The sequence below is a fragment of the Hemicordylus capensis genome, chromosome 6 (genome assembly GCF_027244095.1).
Source record: "Hemicordylus capensis ecotype Gifberg chromosome 6, rHemCap1.1.pri, whole genome shotgun sequence".
Taxonomy (NCBI): domain Eukaryota; kingdom Metazoa; phylum Chordata; class Lepidosauria; order Squamata; family Cordylidae; genus Hemicordylus; species Hemicordylus capensis.
The window spans coordinates 59,669,901-59,688,185 of record NC_069662.1 but is presented as its reverse complement, the minus strand read 5'-3'; the positions used below and the strand labels follow the sequence as shown (position 1 = coordinate 59,688,185).

At 45.6% G+C, this 18,285-nt stretch overlaps 1 protein-coding gene across 3 annotated transcripts in view; it reads left to right on the top strand.

The window, feature by feature from the left end:
• The window catches only part of LOC128330352 (leucine-rich repeat-containing protein 37B-like), a 70,395-nt gene that overhangs the window by 26,120 nt on the left and 25,990 nt on the right, over positions 1-18,285 (top strand). For 2 of the 3 annotated variants that reach the window (XR_008310055.1, XR_008310054.1), the window contains 2 exons: positions 4,632-5,622; positions 6,948-10,015. The exons of the other annotated variant lie outside the window; for it this stretch is intronic. The gene's annotated coding sequence lies outside the window, so the exon portion shown is untranslated. Of the gene's footprint in view, positions 1-4,631; positions 5,623-6,947; positions 10,016-18,285 lie in introns of those variants that run through there. 3 annotated transcript variants of the gene reach the window in all.

Here is an 18,285-nt window from a genome sequence, read left to right as displayed (position 1 = left end):
GTCATGCATCTTGGAGAGACAGAGAGGGCTAACAAGCTAGAGGAGACGGCACGGCCCCCATTCTCCAGAGTCAGGAGAGGCTGCCTGCCTCCTTTCCTTGCCTGCCTTCTGAGGAGGAGTGTGGCTATTGTGACACACAAGCAAAAAAGGAGACAGCATCTCCCGGGGCTTGCTGAGTAGCATTTATTGAAGCCCAATGCGTTTCCGCCTCAGAGCTCTTCAGGGGCAATAATTAGTAATATTTCAAAAAGACTTTGAGTAAAAAGCCTTTGCCTTGTTACAAGCGACTTGCTCAAGGTCTTTTTGAAAGAGGCCTGGAGAAGACCTCTGAGGCGGAAACGCCTTGGGCTTCAATGAATGCTACACCGCGCCCTGGGACTTTGTCTCCTTGTTTGCTTGTCTGGTTGGGTGCTTCCTGTCCCCGCCCCCACCCCACCCCACCCCACCCCCGTCTGCTTTTGTGACTGACATCAGCTGTGGAGGCACAGCGGGGAAGCAGCTTGCGTATGGAGCAAGAGGCTGTTCGTTCAAATCCCTGCCGATGTGCTTCCCAGACTGTGCCTAGTAAATATAACTGTAGTCAGCCCTATCAGGCAGCAGCGATACAGGAAGGTGCTGAAGGCGGATGCTCACTTACGACAGCAAAGGCATCATCTCATATTGTGTGGGAGAAAGGCAATGGTCAACCACTCCTGTATTCTACCAAGAAAACCACATGGCTCTGTGGTGGCCAGGAGTCGACACCGACTCGAACAATCTTTCCTTTTCCCTTTATTGCGACACACAGGCCAGTGGGACTCAGGCCTCCCAAGGGCTGCTGCCCTTCAGCAGCAGCTGGGCAATAACTGACAATGACGTGGGTGGGGGAAGAGAAGCCCTCCTTTACAAAGGCCCACAGGGTTGGATGGGATGGGATCCTGGCATCCACAAGAGGTGTGGCCGAAAGAGCACGCAACTCAGAATCGTCAGGAAAAGACCTGCGGATAACGTAGAATGCTTAAGCAGCTTGCCTTTCGTGCAGAAAACCTAGCATACAGTTTGTCACTTGGACTGTTAAGCAACAGCCTCATTTCCTTCTCACTCTCCCCCTCAAGTGCCTCGGAATTTTAGTTTGCTCCCTCCATGGAAGGTGGGCTCTTTTCAAATTCCAGTTCAAATTCTAGCTCCCTCATTGGTTTACTGGAACGAGAGCTGCCTAAAAGGGTTACATGACGAAGATTCCATCCATAGAGCAAGACGAGATGTTTGTGGGGAAACTGAAGAAATGCATATCAGTAACTGCTGTTTAAAGGTAAAGTGCGCGATCAAGTCGATTTCAACTCCTGGCGCCCACAGAGCCCTGTGGTTTTCTTTGGTAGAATACAGGATGGGTTTACCATTGCCTCCCCCCGTGGAGTATGAGATGATGCCTTTCAGCATCTTGCTATAGAGCTGCTGCCCAATATAGTCGCAGCGGAGATTCGAACCTGCAACCTTCTGCTTGTTAGTCAAGCATTTCCCAGCTGCACCACTTAAGGTGGCTCTGACCGCTGTTTACTTTAGTGCATATCGACACCACAGACCTAGGATCATACAGATGCCATTTTTAAAAGGGTTCCTCTTCTTAATGTATGTGTTAAAGGAGCATACCAGAATACTGGTATATCATCCTGCTCCTCTGCACTGGCTGGCAGTCCTGTCACTGCCATTTTCTCCTTCCCTCCTCCTGTGTAAGGAATAAACCACCTGCAGCCCATTGCCTGCAGTGGGAAGGAAGGTTGTACTGCTTCTCTCTCAGGTACTTGGTGCTTCCCCCCCACCTTGGCTCACCTGCCTCTGTGTTAGTGCTGCTGCCTCCTCTTCTGCCTGCTGGGAAAGCAAGGGACAGGAGGGGGAGAAGAGAAGAAAGGGACTCTGCTGCAGCCAAGTGCCTGAGATGAATTCATTCCCCCGAAAGAAGGAGAGGAGGAGGCAGAGGCGATGGGATTGCTTGCCGGTGGAGCAAGAGAGATAGACAAGTGTTTGATTCACTGGTCTGCTACAGGCCCATGTACTTACAAAAGGAGACTCATTGTGCTTTGAACATGGTCTAAGCTTGCATATTATATTTTATTTCTATACACCTTTAAAGTGGTTTAAAGCCACCTACTGGTGCAGCGGGGAAGTAACTTGACTAGGGAGTAAGAAGCTGCAGGTTTGAATCCCCGCTGGTATGTTTCCCAGACTATGGGAAACACCTATATCGGGCAGCAGCAATAGAGGAAGATGCTGAAAGGCATCATTGGATACTGCGCTGGAGAAGGCAATGGTCAACCCCTCCTGTATTCTACCAAAGAAAACCACAGGGCTATGCGGTTGCCAAGAGTCGACACCGACTCGACTGCACAACTTTAAAGTGGTTTAAAGCAGAGTCACTTTCCCCCTTCTCATGGAACCCTGATATAAGTGGGTGGAAGCTAAGGGTCTCTAATAGACAGTTCAGGTGGTACAAACCGATACAAGTTTGTAGCGAGGATAAAGCCTTGGGGATAGATCAGAAAATGTCTCTACTGGAGACTGTAATAAGTCAAACATAGTGTTGCCAAATATCCTTCAGCGTCCACCTCATGTATCTGATGAAGTAGATTCTTGCCTACAAAAACTCAGGACATTGTGTTAATGGAGCTACAAGGCTCTTTGTTGTGATTTTGCCAGTCACACTTATAGATTTTCAAACAGCTAGAAACTTCCTTTAAAACAAATAAAGCTGAGATTTATGCTGCTTCCAGCAGCAATAAATGGTACACGTTTAAGTGGATTCTTACTGACCCTACACATACTCCCATAGGTTTCCATGCTGCTTCTTAGTAGCTGCTTCTTATTCTCAGGCCACACACTGCTCACAGACCTTGTGCTATTTTCTCAGCGCCACCTGTTGGCCAGCACTTGCATTCCGTTCTTTTACTACTTTGTGGTAGGCTTGTGCATTTCGATTTGGGCACAAATTGATTTGTGCCTGAAAATGGCACTTTTGGATGATTTGTCTACAAATCAAGACCAGAATTAGACCTCTGATAATTTTTGTTTACAAACTGAAATGAGTTCCTCTCGGATCAGACATAGATGCAAGCAGTGCTGGATGTACAGTAACTTTGCCCCCAAAGCAAAACATCACCCTGAAACCAAAAACTGCTTTTCTCCAGAATCCTCTTAGGATCTCTGCCAGCCAGCTCCAAACTCCAGCCATGGTGGGAGGGGGGCATAGCTTGGTGGGAGGGCACATGGCTTACATGCAAGAGGTTCAGTTCCTGTCTTCTCCAGTTAGAAGATCTTAGATCAGGCCTGCTCAACTTCGGCCCTCCTGCAGTAGTAGTTGGCCTACTACTCCCATAATCCCTGACCCCTGGCTATTGGCCACTGTAACTGGGGATTATAGGAGTTGTAGTTCAAAAACAGCAAGGGGGCCAAATTTGAGCAAGCCTGAGAGGAGAGCTGGTCTTGTGGAACCAAACATGACTTGTCCCCATAGCTAAGCAGGGCCTGCCCTGGTTGCATATGAATGGGAGACTTGATGTGTGAGCACTGCAAAATATTCCCCTCAGGGGATGAAGCCGCTCTGGGAAGAGCAGAAGGTTTCAAGTTCCCTCCCTGGCTTCTCCAAGACAGGGCTGAGAGAGATTCCTTGGAGAAGCCTCTGCCAGTCTGTGAAGACAATACTGAGCTAGATAGACCAATGGTCTGACTCAGTATATGGCAGTTTTCTATGTTCCTATGTTCCTGACTTAGATGGTACGTCTCGGAAAGCACTGTTCGCTTGAGATCTTGAAAATCTGTTCATCACAATACTCAATACTAGGCTAAACTGTGGTTTCAACTCCATATGAGGCAGCCTCCTTCATATATTTTGTTTGTTTGTTTGTTTATGTATTCGATTTATATACCGCCCTTCCAAAAATGGCTGAAGGCGGTTTACACAGAGAAATAACAAACTAATAAGATGGAACCCTGTCCCCAAAGGACTCAGAAACTAAAAAAGAAAAATAAGATAGATACCAGCAACAGCCACTGGAAGTACTGTGCTGTGGGCTAAATAGATACTTATTGTTTCCAGCTCTCCTTGTACCCTAAATCCCACCGCCACTTAGACCAGGCAAATGAGTTTCATAGCTTCTTCCTCCCTTGCAGATCAGTCAGCCATCTAAAAATCCAAGATGATTTGCTGCACTGACTAGCTGACACATAGAGCAAAGCTGCAACAGTGCAGCAAGAGAGCAGCCTAACAGTACTTCCCAACTAACTTCACCGGTTCAGTGGGGAAACTGCAGTTTTTGCTGTCTTCCCCTGGAAGACCTCTGTGCCACCTGAAAACATGTCCCCGAGGGCTGTGCAATTCTCAGGTACGTATTTGGGGGTGTCACAGAAGACTTCCTGAGGAAGGGGGAGGGGCATCAAAAATTGCAGCTTCCCTGCTGCATCGATGCAGTTTTTGGGGAAATCCTGTTAGGTTGCTTTCTTGCTAACTGGTGCATCTTTGCTCTGCATGTAATTGACAGGATGAAATGTAGTAATACATTTGTTCCTTTACAACGTCTCTTCTTGCAACTTGCTAATCTGAGCATCAGGTGCCTCTGGACATTGGATGATACTGTTCTTTTCTTCTTGCTTCTGAGCAGAGAAAGATGAGGCTTTGAATAGGGTGCAAAAAGAAGTAAGGAAGGTGTTGGAAATCAGGAAGCTGAATACCAGCAGTACATGGGGCAGGCAAAGGACAGCGTTGCTGCACAGGTCTGACCAAGCAGCACACTGGTCTGCTTGGAAGTGGTCTGTTATGCAGTCCACAACTAGCATCCCGTGGTTGACAGCTACCATCATAATGGATAATGACGCTGCTGACTTGACTAGCAGAGTACCGATCATTCTGAAACATGCCAATGAGTCAAGCCAGCAAGACTGCTTTCTGGATGAGGAAGAAACAGAGGATACCAGTACGACTACTTGCAGTACTAAGACCACAAATACCACTAGCACCACTTGTCCCATTAGTCAGAGTTCACTAGTGGAGGGTAATTCCAGCTCTTCCCAAAATGAACCTAGTGAAGGGAACGCAGAACAGACATCAGATAATGCACCATTAATGACTGAGGAGGTGCTTCGCAACAGGCTAATGCATGGAACTCAGAAAGATGGTGCACCTCAAATCCCAGGTGATAACAAAGAGGCACCCCAGATCCCAGGAGATGAGACAGATGCATGCTTAAACAATATCTCCCCTAAAAAAATGTCCCATGGGACACACTGGGAGCATCATGAAGTGAAGACCACTGCGCGCCACAAGCTGAACATCTTGACGACTGATAATGTCTCCTGGCTTCAGGGGAACAATAATCAAGCTGGTCTGAACAAGCGGCGATCACCCCTTATCCTGAACACATCAGTGAGGAAACGCATATCCCACGTGATCCGTATGCTCAAAGTGGACTGCACAGAATCAAAGGTCCAGCTGGCTTGTGCTAAGTTAATCTCCACACTAAGTCTCCTCATGAACCTCTTCAGCAGAGAGAAAACATCAAGGAGACTTCCACCCTGTGGAAGTCATACTGCTGGCCTATGAAGAATGTCACCAACATGACCACAGGAAGTCCAAGAAAACTGGGGACACCTGAGGTAAGGGGCAAACCTTGTCAAGCCTGAGGGGTTGTCAAGCCTACTAATGGGTTGTCAGGAGCTTGGGCAACAATCAGATGTGGATGTGGCTCCAAAGCTGCTCACTGGGTGTGAACAGTGGGAGGCAATGGGAGTTCACCTGGCACTGGCTTCTTGAAAGCATAGAGTCAACCCATTAAACATTTGGGTTTGTCGTTCATGCTTTCTTTTAAAAGTTCAATAAACGCAGTTTGGATTTAGACACTTGCTTTAAAAAGCGGTTCGGTACCTGATTCAGACAATTTGAATTTGTTTTGAATGAATTTGAATATATTTCATGCAGAAAATATAACACTCTTTTGCAGAATTTATTTCGTGCATAAAGATATCAAACTATGTTACATGCAGAATAATGTCAAACTCTCACTTGTATATGTAAAATAATCACCATGGTATCTATTTCACTTGAGAAACTATGAGGTCGTTCTCACGCCCAGCTCTGGCAGGCCTAGTGCAGACCTACCTGGGCAGAGCTGCTGATTGGAGCGGGGGGATCGATACCTATCCCGGGACTCCTTGAACAGGTAGTTCAGGTGAGGTAGGAGGGTGTACATGCACCCTCCTCCCTCACCATTTGGTCATGTGGGCAGCTGGGCTGCTGGAAGATTCCTTCAGGTTGCTGGCAACCATTTTAATGATAGACGCCAAGGGAAGGAGCAACCCAGCCTCTAGAGTTTCTCAATGCACAGTGCTGCTCGTGTGGTGCTGCATTGTGGGATTCCTGGAGGCCAGGCTTGTCTTTGCTTCCCCAGCCTCCAGATTGCTACGCTGCCCATTGCAGGGGTGATCATATGAGCGGGGAGATGAATGGTGAGGGTGGGAAGGAATGGAGGTTATGCAGGAAAAGGTAGGTGTGATCCTGCCTCTCCCTCTGCCCTCTGCAGCCCCTGCCCCAGTGGTTGGGTGAATGACCCTAATATATTTTTAAAGGAATTATTTTTTATTTCTATTAAGAGGTTTTTACAAACAAAATAAATGGAATAGAATTAAAAGAACAGGAAAATAAAACATGAACCATTCAATTCAATAGGTTATTTTGAACCACATTATTTAGCTACTTCTTTTTAGCTAAGAGGCTTTTGTTGAAATAAGAGCCTCCCCATCTCTGGCAACTTTAAAAAAGTCAATAAAGACATATTAATCCACCCAAGCTTTTAATGAGATTTATAGTTGCAATATTTTTAACGTGGTACTTTCTGTAATTTTAATCTGAATTATTTTAATGATTAAATGATGTTCATCTTCATCTGAACATTTTGCTGACTGATGATGTCTACTTGCTTCAGGGGGACCTTCATGAAGCTACTCTGAACAAGCGGCAAATGCCCATTATCCCAAACACACGAGTGAGGAAACGCATATCCCTCTCACAGCAGACCTCAGAGAAGGCACCATTAATGACTAAGGAGGCTCTGCTCAACCAGGTAAAGCATGGAACTCAGCAAGCTGGCGCATCCCTAATCCCAGGAGCTAACAAAGAGGCACTCCAAATCCCAGGAGATGACACAGAGGTGTGCTTAAACAAGATCTCCCCTAATAAAACGTCCCATGAGACAAACTGGGATCATCATGAAGTGAAGTCCACTGCTCTCCACAGGCTGAAGATCTTGCCGACTGATGATGTCTACTTGCTTAAGCAGTTCCGTTATGAAGCTAGTCTGAACAAATGGCAAACCCTCCTATCCCAAAAACACGAGTGAGGAAACGCATATCCCTCTCACATCAGACCTCAGAGAAGGCACCATTAATGACTAAGGAGGCTCTGCTCAACCAGGTAATGCATGGAACTCAGCAAGGTGGCACATCCCTAATCCCAGGAGCAAACAAAGAGGCACTCCAAATCCCAGGAGATGACACAGAGGCCAGCTTAAACAAGATCTCCCCTAATAAAACATCCCATGAGACAAACTGGGAGCATCATGAAGTGAAGTCCACTGCTCTCCACAGGCTGAAGATCTTGCCGACTGATGATGTCTACTTGCTTCAGCAGTTCCATTATGAAGCTAATCTGAATGGCAAAGTCAAAGTTCTTTATTTGCGACCCAAGGTCAGCATAACATAACATAACAACATCTCATAGCACAGAGAAATACAATAAGGAAGTAAAATATTTAAATATATAGATGGATATCCACAAACAAATAATCATTTAAAATTTTATAATTAATCAAGGAAAAGCTCGCTGCCACAACAGTACTGCAATAGAACAGAATTTAGCCACCTTAAAGGTGACATCTAAAGTTCTATCCGCAAGAAGATAGGAAACATAAAAACCTCCAGAGCAACCTGGGAAGGGTGTCAGAAGAGGAGTAAGTAAGGAATATCTTAAATTTCTATATAATGGACAGCGCAACAAAACATGTTGTATGGATTCGACTTCCCCCATACCACATGGGCATAATCTATCCTCTCTAGGAATCCCCAGAAACCTCCCTGAGAGCACCGCTGAGGGTAACATATCAAATCTTGCTCTAAAAAAGGCCCTCTGATAGCATGTCAAGCTCAGGGCATTCAAGTAAGCAGCAGGGTCCCAACTAAAACTGCTCAAACCCAGCCTCCTTTTAGTGCAATCAGGGATTCGGGAAAGTTCTTGTTGGATTTCGAAGTCCAAGAGTCTTTGTTTCAGGATCTGCCTGGCCTGGTTGTGACTTAACAGGACCAGGTAGTCCATGGACAGACCCAAGGACACAATTTTGTCCTGGATAGCCTGGTCCCAGGTGGGCTGGAATACATCAGCCAGGATAAGGGAAATCCATCCTCGGGGTGAAAATCTGATTTTAAGCCAATAGGTCAAAATAGACAGCCAGGCCCAGACCTCGATCTTCAGAACACCCAACTCGAACCTTAATAATGCACTGGGGACACATCTAGGTACTCTAAGTAGAGCCCTAAGGAAGTCATTTTGAACTGCATCCATAGACTTGTATGAAGGAAAAGGACCAAGTTGCGCCCCATATAATAGCTGGCTCCTGACTTTGGCCACAAATAATTTCAAGGCGGCCGATATGATCTCACCTCCTTTAGAATAGAAAAATCTCCAGATAGCCAGAGAACTTCTCCGTGCAGTAAGAGTAACTTGATCTGTATGCGCCTTCCATGAACCCGTTGCTTGCAGGGTCACACCTAAATATCTATATGTATAGACCTGTTCTAACTGTTGATCCTCAATCGACCATCTTAACAGCTTGTGCCTTCTTGAAAAAATCATGACTTTGGATTTTGAGTGATTGATCAAAAGATAATTGGCTCTACAGTAGAGGTCTAATCTTTTCAATGCTCGCCTCAGGCCCACCGCGGCCCTAGCTAAAATAGCAGCATCGTCTGCATAAAGAAGTAGAGGAATACACACACCTGCTGCAGATGGCGAATGTAGGCTAGGGTCGGTTAAACAGGGGGCCAAATCATTGAGATATAAATTGAAAAGCGAGAGGGCAAGGATACATCCCTGCCTCACTCCTGTATAGGTTGTGAGAGTTCGCCTTTAGGATGACATCTAACCCTGATGCTCACCACAAGCTGAACATCTTGCCGACTGATGATGTCTATTTGCTTCAGCAGTTCCGTTATGAAGCTAGTCTGAACAAATGGCAAACGCCCCCTATCCCAAAAACATGAGTAAGGAAGCGCATATCCCTCTCACAGCAGACCTCAGAGAAGGTACCATTAATGACTAAGGAGGCTCTGCTCAACCAGGTAATGCATGGAACTCAGCAAGGTGGTGCATCCCTAATCCCAGGATATAACAAAGAGGTACCCCAAATCCCTGGAGATGATACAGAGGCCAGCTTAAACAAGATCTCCCCTAACAAAGCTTGCCATGGGACAAACTGGGAGCATCATGAAGTGAAGACCACTGCTCTCCACAGGCTGAAGATCTTGCCGACTGATGATTAGCCAAAGACAGATTCCAGATGCTTTGTGAGAATATGGGATTCATGACCAGGTGCGACAGGTGATGAGAAGGTGTGTTGGAGATGAATTTCCAGTGCATCGACCTTTTGCACCAACTGTCCTAATGACCACTAAGGGCATTGGGAGTAGAGACAGTGAGTCAGGGTCTCCCTATCTGTCCCTACTCGATGACCCCTGAACTGACTCTGCTGCACTTCCTGTGCTGCATCACAATCCTTCCTTTCCTCCTAGAGAGCAGATGGAAACATCTCTCTCTCTCCTTACCTATCCACTATGTAGTCCTTTAGATTAGAGATAGGTCTTTCCTATCTAAGTGTATTTAACCAATAAATATTTAGTGTTTAGTCATACAAGGATCTCCATGTGTTTTCTTTAAATAGCTGCAATATCCAAACCATCCTCTGCTACCTACTCTGTAACTGGAGTGTGTGCTCATTCCTTAGTGCTCTGCTGTTTTACCTATTGTGGGTAAAAATCAACAACCTCTAACATGTCTCATCCCATGATGTCACGGAAAGTGATACTCCATACTCCTACTGTGCATGCACGCAGGTCAAGGAGGTCGGTCTGCACAGGCTGAGGAGGCCTGCCAGCTCCAGCTGCCGGAGTGGGGGCTGGCCCCAGCTCACCCCAGCAGTAAAGAGAGGGAAATAGTGGTGAACAGTGGTGAGGTGGAAATAGCGGCACTGGGTGGGGCAGGGGGTGGGGTGAGCAGCAGCAGGTCAGCGGTGGCAGCAGATCAGAGAGGTATTAAAAAATCAAGGGGGGGCTTGCAGTGTGTGTGGGGGCCTCCGAAGCCCTCCAGCCTCAGGTCTGGTTGCCAAAGTTACCTAGGTGCGCCCCAGGCTTTATAGATTTCATTGTGACTCTTGCAAGAGTACTTAGGACTGCAACTTTAAGATACTTCAAGGAAAGAAAGAATACATGAAACAATTCCCTAAGTATAGATTTGGATAGATAGATATTTTTATTTATGACCCATGGTCCGCTTACAAAACAACTAAAAAATAGTAGAATAAAGAAATCCTACAGAAGGTTAACAGTTGCCAGAAAATAATAAAACATCAGTCACATACAGGACCAATGAAAGACTTAACTAGCAATTGCTAACAATAAATATAAATATAAACTGAAATTTCAGGAAGAACATATGCATGAAATAAAAAACTGACTAACCACACAGCATGAGAGCAAAACTTCACCACATTATATAATAGATGGGGATTGATTTGCCAAATGATAAGAGACACAAAAATCTTCTGAGCATCCTGGAAAGGGTGCCAGAAAAGGAGATATCAGGGAGCGTCTTAATTCTCTGTAAAAAAAGACAACGGAGCAAAACATGTTGGATGGTTCCAATCTCCTTATAACCAAAAGGGCAGATTCTGTCTTCCCTAGGTATACTCTTTATTCTCCCTGCCAGCACAGCCGACGGGAGCATGTCGTACCTTGCTCTAAAGAAAGCCCTTAGATAGCATGGGTTCTCTAGGGCAGGGTTTCTCAACATGTGGGAAAGGTTGCCAGATCTGGTTTATTTTAAGCCAAATTCTGGGTTACGGCCCATTTGACCCACGAGTATACCCCATAGGTTCTGTCAACCCATAATCCCCAGCCCCAGTGGCCTTTGGTTGGGAATTATGGGAGCTGAAGTCCAATTACATCTGGAGACCCACACGTTGAGAATCCCTGCTCTAGGGTATACAGATAAGTAGTGGGACCCCTGCCAGCAGTGCATAAACCCAGCCTCCCTCTCGAACATTCTGGGATCACGGAAAGCTTGTGTTGATTTTCAGTATCCAGGATTCTCTGCTTCAGAGCCTGCAGAGCTTGGTTATGGCTCAACAAAACAAGATAATCAATGGAGAATCCCAATGAAAGAATTTTAGCATGGATTGCCTGGGCCCAAGACGATTGAAAACGATCAGCCAAAATTGCCAAAATCCATCCTTGAGGAAAGAAGTTTATCCTAAGTCAAAATGCTAGGATCAACATCTAAGCTCTAGCCTCAATTCTCAGAACACCCAGATCAAATCTCAACGTCACAGAATGAGCACATCTTGGTGCTCTTAGTATTGCCCTAAGAAATTTATTTTGCACAGCTCCCTAAATATGGCAGGCAATACTCTTTCAGACCCTTACCCATAGTCTTGATGACTGCAGTAGTAAAAGATTATGAGGCTATTCTCACGAGCCGCCAAGACTGGGCTAGGACAGCTAAGCCCAGGTTTGGTTGCCTGTGAGAACCGCTGGTAGGCTGTGAGGCTCCCAGCAGTGCCTCTGCAGAAAACGCACCTACAGAACTTGCCAGTTAGCTGAGGTTAAGGGCGAGAGTGTGCCCTTATTCCAGGCTAACTGCTTATGTGTTAGAACTGGCTGCTCCCACTGCTGTTCCCAGGGGGCTCCCGGCGGTCACCGGGGCGGGTATCCCCACAATGTACTGCGTACTTGCACAGGGCACTGTGGGATTTCTAGGGGTTGGGACAACGTGTCCTGACCCCCTCACCTCCACGTTGCCTGTGGCAGCTGCAGACTGTCTGGGCATGCATTAAGCGTGCCCGGCTCAGTAACTCCCGGAGGATCATCTGCAGGGAAGGAGAGCTTCTGCTGCCTTCCTTGCCACCCGCCTTCAACCTGTCTTACTGGATCATGAAAAAGTGCTCTCTCTAGATATTTTAATTGAGGAATGCATACTCTCCCTATTAGACCAATGGTCTCATAAGGTGGCTTATAAGATAATACAACAGCAATAATAAACAATAAATAATAAACAATAAAACAAACCAAGGATAAAACAGCAGCTACACTATAAGAGACTCAAAACAGAATCCGTTAAAAATCTTACAAAATAACAATGTTTCAATGGCTCATTGAAAAGCAGTCTAAGTGGTGATCTGATGAACTTCTCCAGGGAGAGGATTCCATTACTGTATACGGGGGCATAGCCACTATTGGGTAACTGGGTTCAAAGAACCTGGGCCACCACCTCTCGGGGCCACCACTCGCAGCCTGGACATGCCCCCCCACGTCTGACATCAGACGTGTGGGGGAGGGATGGTTTAGCTCCCGAGCGGGGCCGCATGGCCCCGTTTGGGAGTTAAATGGCCATCACTGCGTTTGCAGCATGGCCAGGAGGGGAGGGCCGCTTCCAGCTGTGCTGCAAACGCAGCGCTGGCCCCAGTTCAGCTACCAAACGTGGCTGCGTGGCCCCATTCGGGAGTTAGATGGTCAGCGCTGCATTTGCAGCGCTGCCCTGAATCTAACTCCCGAATGGGGCCACATGGCCCCATTTGGGAGCCAGACCACGCCTCCGTGTCTGATGTCAGATGCGGCGTGGGGGCATGGCTAACCCCTGCATTTGACGTCAGATGTAGGGGGCAGGGTGAGCAGGGCAGCGCAGCGGCTGGACATGGGCCATCGCTGGTCTGGCACCACTACTGACTGTATATCACCCATTTTACAAAGTTGGCAGTAATTAACAAATACATGTTGTTCAAATAAAGCCGTGCATTAAGCCAAGTAATCTACAAGATTAAATACCTACCATTTAGCAGCTGGAAGCATATACTGTTTCTCTCAGGGTAGGTCTGAAAGTTGCTGCGTAGGTAAATATATTTTTCTTATAATCCTTTGTGTGTAGAATATAGAGTGAATTGCACCAAGTTGATGTATTAAGCTTAAAGTTGTGGGGCCAGACATTTCATTGAAAAATAGAATTAACAGAGCTAAGAGGTTGCACTTGGAATTTCACCACAAGATGGCATTGCAGACTAAAATCCAGGTAGCTAGCTGCTTACCGATGAATATAATCATGTATTATGGCCAGTGCTGTGTTAAAACTTGTTTGACAGTCCCTAAGTAATGATAGAACACCTTAAGAGGCGCAGCAGGGAAATGCTTGACTAACAAGCAGAAGGTTTTTGGTTTGAATCCCTGCTCGTATGTTTCCCAGACAATGAGAAATACCTATATTGGGCAACAGCGATATAGGAAGATGCTGAAAGGCATCATCTCATACTGCGCGGGAGGAGGCAATGGTAAACCCCTCCTACAAAAAGAAAACCACAGGGCTCTGTGGGCACCAGGAGTCGAAATCAACTTGATGGAACACTTTACTTGAAGTAATGATAGAGGATCTAACCACATGGAACACTGAAAAGCATTACCAGGGCTTAAGTATTTGAAAATGAATTAAAATAGCAATGATGATGGTGGGGGATCAAGACTGAGACTGCAATGTGCAGAGAGGGGAGCATTAACTCTTCATCTCTGCACTATGTCTCAACAAAATTGCACACCCCTCCCACTGAAGTTGCTATCAACCTCAGGAGGGAAGCTCCCATAGCTGCCTCTGTGTGTGTGTGTGTGTGTGTGTGTGTGTGTGTGTGTGTGAGAGAGAGAGAGAGAGAGAGAGAGAGAGAGAGAGAGAGAGAGAGAGAGAGATGCTCTGCTAGCCTTGGCTCCCTGCACACTGCTGCCCCTTGTAGCAGCCTGCTACATTACAACAGATGCCTAGTTTTCTGAAGCCCAGGAGTTTCCCCACCTTTCCTCTAGCACAGTGTTCTTCATTATATGGCCTATGGGCCACTGGTGACCTGTGCAGATCCCACTGGGGGCCCCTGAACTGCCTCCCCCCCACTTCCACCCCCCCCATGTCCTCTACCCCTGCCCCTTCTGCCACATCTTCTGTGAGTGGTGGCAGCCTACAGGAGCACCGGCAGTTGGGAAGACAGGAAGGTGCCTGGTAGGGTTGTGCATTTTGTATTTTTTCCATTTTGATTTGGACCGAATCTGAATCAACCCCATTTCAGATTTTGTCCAAAATTAAGCCTTCCGAATCACCCCCGTTTTGTTTTGTATCCGAATTAATCCAAATCCAAATCTGAATTAATTAGGATTAAAAAATGGGTCACATGACCAAAACAGTGGGTGGGGGTTGTAGTGCCCAATGAGTGGAAGCTACCACAAAAATTTCAAAGGAATTGGACAAATGGCTGATTTTTGGTGAATTTTTGAAGTTTGCGCATCTTTCAGATTTTCCCCATAGGGTATAATGGAGGTTTCAGGAAAAGTATAGCTTTACGCAGCGGGGAAAGGGGTGGCCCAGAGTGGAGTGTGGTTGGTGGTAGTGCCCAGTTGGTGCAAGGAAGCTACCACAATTTTTTCAGAGGAATTTGGCAAAGGGCTGGTTTTTAAAGAATTAATGAAGTTATGCGTCTTTCAGATTTTCCTCGTAGGGTATAATGGAGGTTTCAGGATTCCCATAACTCCACTTGTGGGGCTCTGGGGTGAACCAGAGCAAGTGGTGGTGTAGTGCACATAGGGTGCCAACCACCCCCATACCCACAAGCCCATGGTGTACTGGGTTTTGTTGTTTCTGAGGTGTAGATTCTCTGGTAGCATATGAGAGTGGATTCATGGTTTTTCATTAAAAATCTCATTTGCTACCAGAGAATCTAAACTCAACACCTCAGAAAAGAACTAAGACCAGTACCCCAATGGGTTAGCAATCCAGGGGAGGGTTGGCACTCTCTGTGCACTACACCACCACTCGCTCAGCAGCACACCAGTGGCCCCCAAGTGCACCAGTGCCCCACAAGTGCAGTTATGGGGCTGCTGAAACCACCATTATTCCCCATGGGGGAAAGCTTAAAGACACCCAAACTTCCCCAAATCACAAAAAATCAACCCTTTGATAATCCTGGCAGCTCCCCTGGGAAAGTGGAGTCAATTGTGGAGGATAGGGGCAAAAGATGATGGAACAGGCAATGAACGGAGCACTCTCTTCACCCACACATGCATAAGAAAGGAGGAAATGATGCCCTACACCAACATATATATTCCTGGTGCAAACTCAGTCCTCTCTTTCTGGAAATGGGAAATAGAGCCATCAATTCAATAAAGGTAGCTGGGTCTAACCTCCAACTAGTTTTCTTTCCAATGCAAACCTGAAATTAAAAATCTGTCAATTGGGATGTCTTCCTGTATCATGTTATCTCCCAAACCCTCACCCTCCCCATATTCCACTTTAATTTACAAGTAGTAATAATGGTAACATTTACAAGTAATAAGCTCCCCGTCCCCCATCCTCCAGCTTTATCTCTTCCTTTCTCACCGCATTCTCATCCCTTTAGGATTTGATCCCCTCCTTTGAGACTCCTCTGCCTTTAAATACTGCACAACGACCCCCCTCCTTTTTCTAAAGAGTGTATGAGGGTCTGGGCGGTGTACACACTCCCCCCCATATCTATGGATTCAAAGGGTAAGTGTAATTAAAACCAGATAATTAATGAGACAATGTTCCTACAGCTTACATCTTTAATGAACAAAACCCTTCAGGGCAGTGTGTTCTTCCAGGTTCATTAAAGAGAAGGCATAATTGTGGGGCTTACATACTTCCCAGTGTGTTAATAATAACCCAGCAAGTGTATGCTTTTTGCTTCAACCAAGCATAATAGCTTGTGCCTCCCATAAACCTTGAAAGAGACTTGCAGAGCGGTGTCCTTACTGGTGTTTTGTTTTCTGCAAGGGCTTAAATATTTTAAATGCAAACAGGATGGGGGCATGTGGAATCTTAATCATTACACACAAAATAATAAAGAGGGAGAAAAGTGGGGGGGGGAGGAGGAGAGGACCTTTGCTAGCAAAGCTGTAGGAAGTCTCCAGGCGCTCCCAGCAGCCCAGACAAAGTGGAAGCTCTAGATATTGTTACTTAGAGTTGACAATGGATTGTCTGCTCTCAGCTTAATCATTTCATTCTCAGCACACAATTGCATCACAATACAACACATTTCTCTTAACTAAATATCATTCATGCCATTGCCCACGGAAATTTCTTCAGAAAAGCTGTGACCCTTTTTGCATATCTTATCTTCTGCTATGCTAATCCTTCTGACAAACACTCAGTCAGTTGCTGCTGGAGTGTGGAGAGACCAAAAGGACAATTTGCAATGCAAAGCTGAAATGGAGCTCCGGAGCATTTTCCGAAGTAAACAAAATTCGGATCTGAGAGGAGGTCATTTCAGTTTGTAAATGAAAATTATCAGCGGTCTAATTCTGGTTTCGATTTGTAGACAAATCATCCAAAATGTCCATTTTTGGGCACAAATCGATTTGTGCCTGAATTGAAATGCACAAGCCTAGTGCCTGGTGAGCACCTTCAATGTGCCACTGAGTTATGTGCTGCAGGGGAGGCCAAGCACTGGCCTCCGGGTCTGTGCTAATGTAGCAGGCCTGCGGCAGATGGTGCAGGGGGTGTGTACTCTGGCGGTTCCCAAAATTGTGGTCCTCAAAATGAGAAAAGATCATTGCTCTAGCAGGAAGTATAAGAGGCTTCCTGGCTGAAGCATGGCTTGCCTCAATATCAAGGTTACTTTGTTCCTGGTGTGTTTGTCTTGCAACTTCTTGTGTCTGCTTGGTGACCTCTGGCTTGCTCTTAACTTCTGATGACCTGCTTGACTCCTTGGCTTGTGATGGTTGATAAGGCTTGACCTGGGCTTGCTCCCGATTCCTGCTTTGACCCTCTGGCTCCTGACTGTCTACCTGCCTTGACTTCTAGCGTATTCCAGGCTCCTGTCTAAATGCTCTGGCTACTGACTACTTACTTGGCTTGTTCCTGGTTCTCCTAGTCCTGGATTTGGATTTGTGACTCCTAGTGACTGCTGCCTATGGCTTAGCTACATGACAGTGTGTATGGATTTTAACTTAATTACTACTTAAGTAGAGGGGAAGGGATTAAAGACCCCTTCCTGTGTGTGCTGTAGACCTGATCCTGATTACCACCTCCAGCCGCAACTGCTGCTATTTTAGATTTAGAAAACAACAAAACAAAAAGACAGGTGCTCCAATGACATGTTTAGTGTTGTGATACTAATATCTATAGTATAATATAGACTGGATATCTAATGAGGGTTAAATCTCTACTAGAAACATTGTAGTAATTGTTCCAGTGCTTCAGATTCCCTAGTTCTATATAGATAGTCTAGGCTTTGTGAGTCAGTGAGCCCTTTCTCACAGTCTGTGAGAAGGGCTTGAGGATTTGCAGGGAGGAAGACTAGAAAAACTTACCTTGGAGACAATTGGTGCTCCGTTGCTGAATGCGCAAATCGCATGTCCAGATGTCAAATCAAATCAACTCAACTTTATTATGATTTGAGACCAGCATAAGACAGTACAGAAGAGCAACATCAAAAAGTAATTATAAAACGGCATGGTCAAAATTAAAATCAACATTAGAATTGCATTAGAATTACTATAGACCAGAATGACTGTAGACTATAATATAATTAATGATAAAATTACTAGAAACTATTAAAAATTATAAATTATTATTATTATTATTATTATTATTATTATTATTTGTTTGACTATGAAACTGTTGCTCTAAAGTTGTAAAGATGACTATAACACTATTACTAAAAAGCTAATTCAATACTATAAAATCAGTATAAATCACTACATATGGAACCATAAAACTATATTATCACTCTAATATTCATATCAATTGTATAATACTCAACAAGTTGTTCTAGTGAGAACTAATCAGCCCACTTTCCTTTCACAGTCTCCACAACTGGACTAAATTTGTTTCAAATAGAGGTCCACAAGTTAGATCTCTTGCACCTCAAATGTTAATGCATCTGCCATCTTGGATTGGGGTGGATGACATCACCAAACGCCACACCATTAGGGCATACCTATGTGTCTCTACAGCTG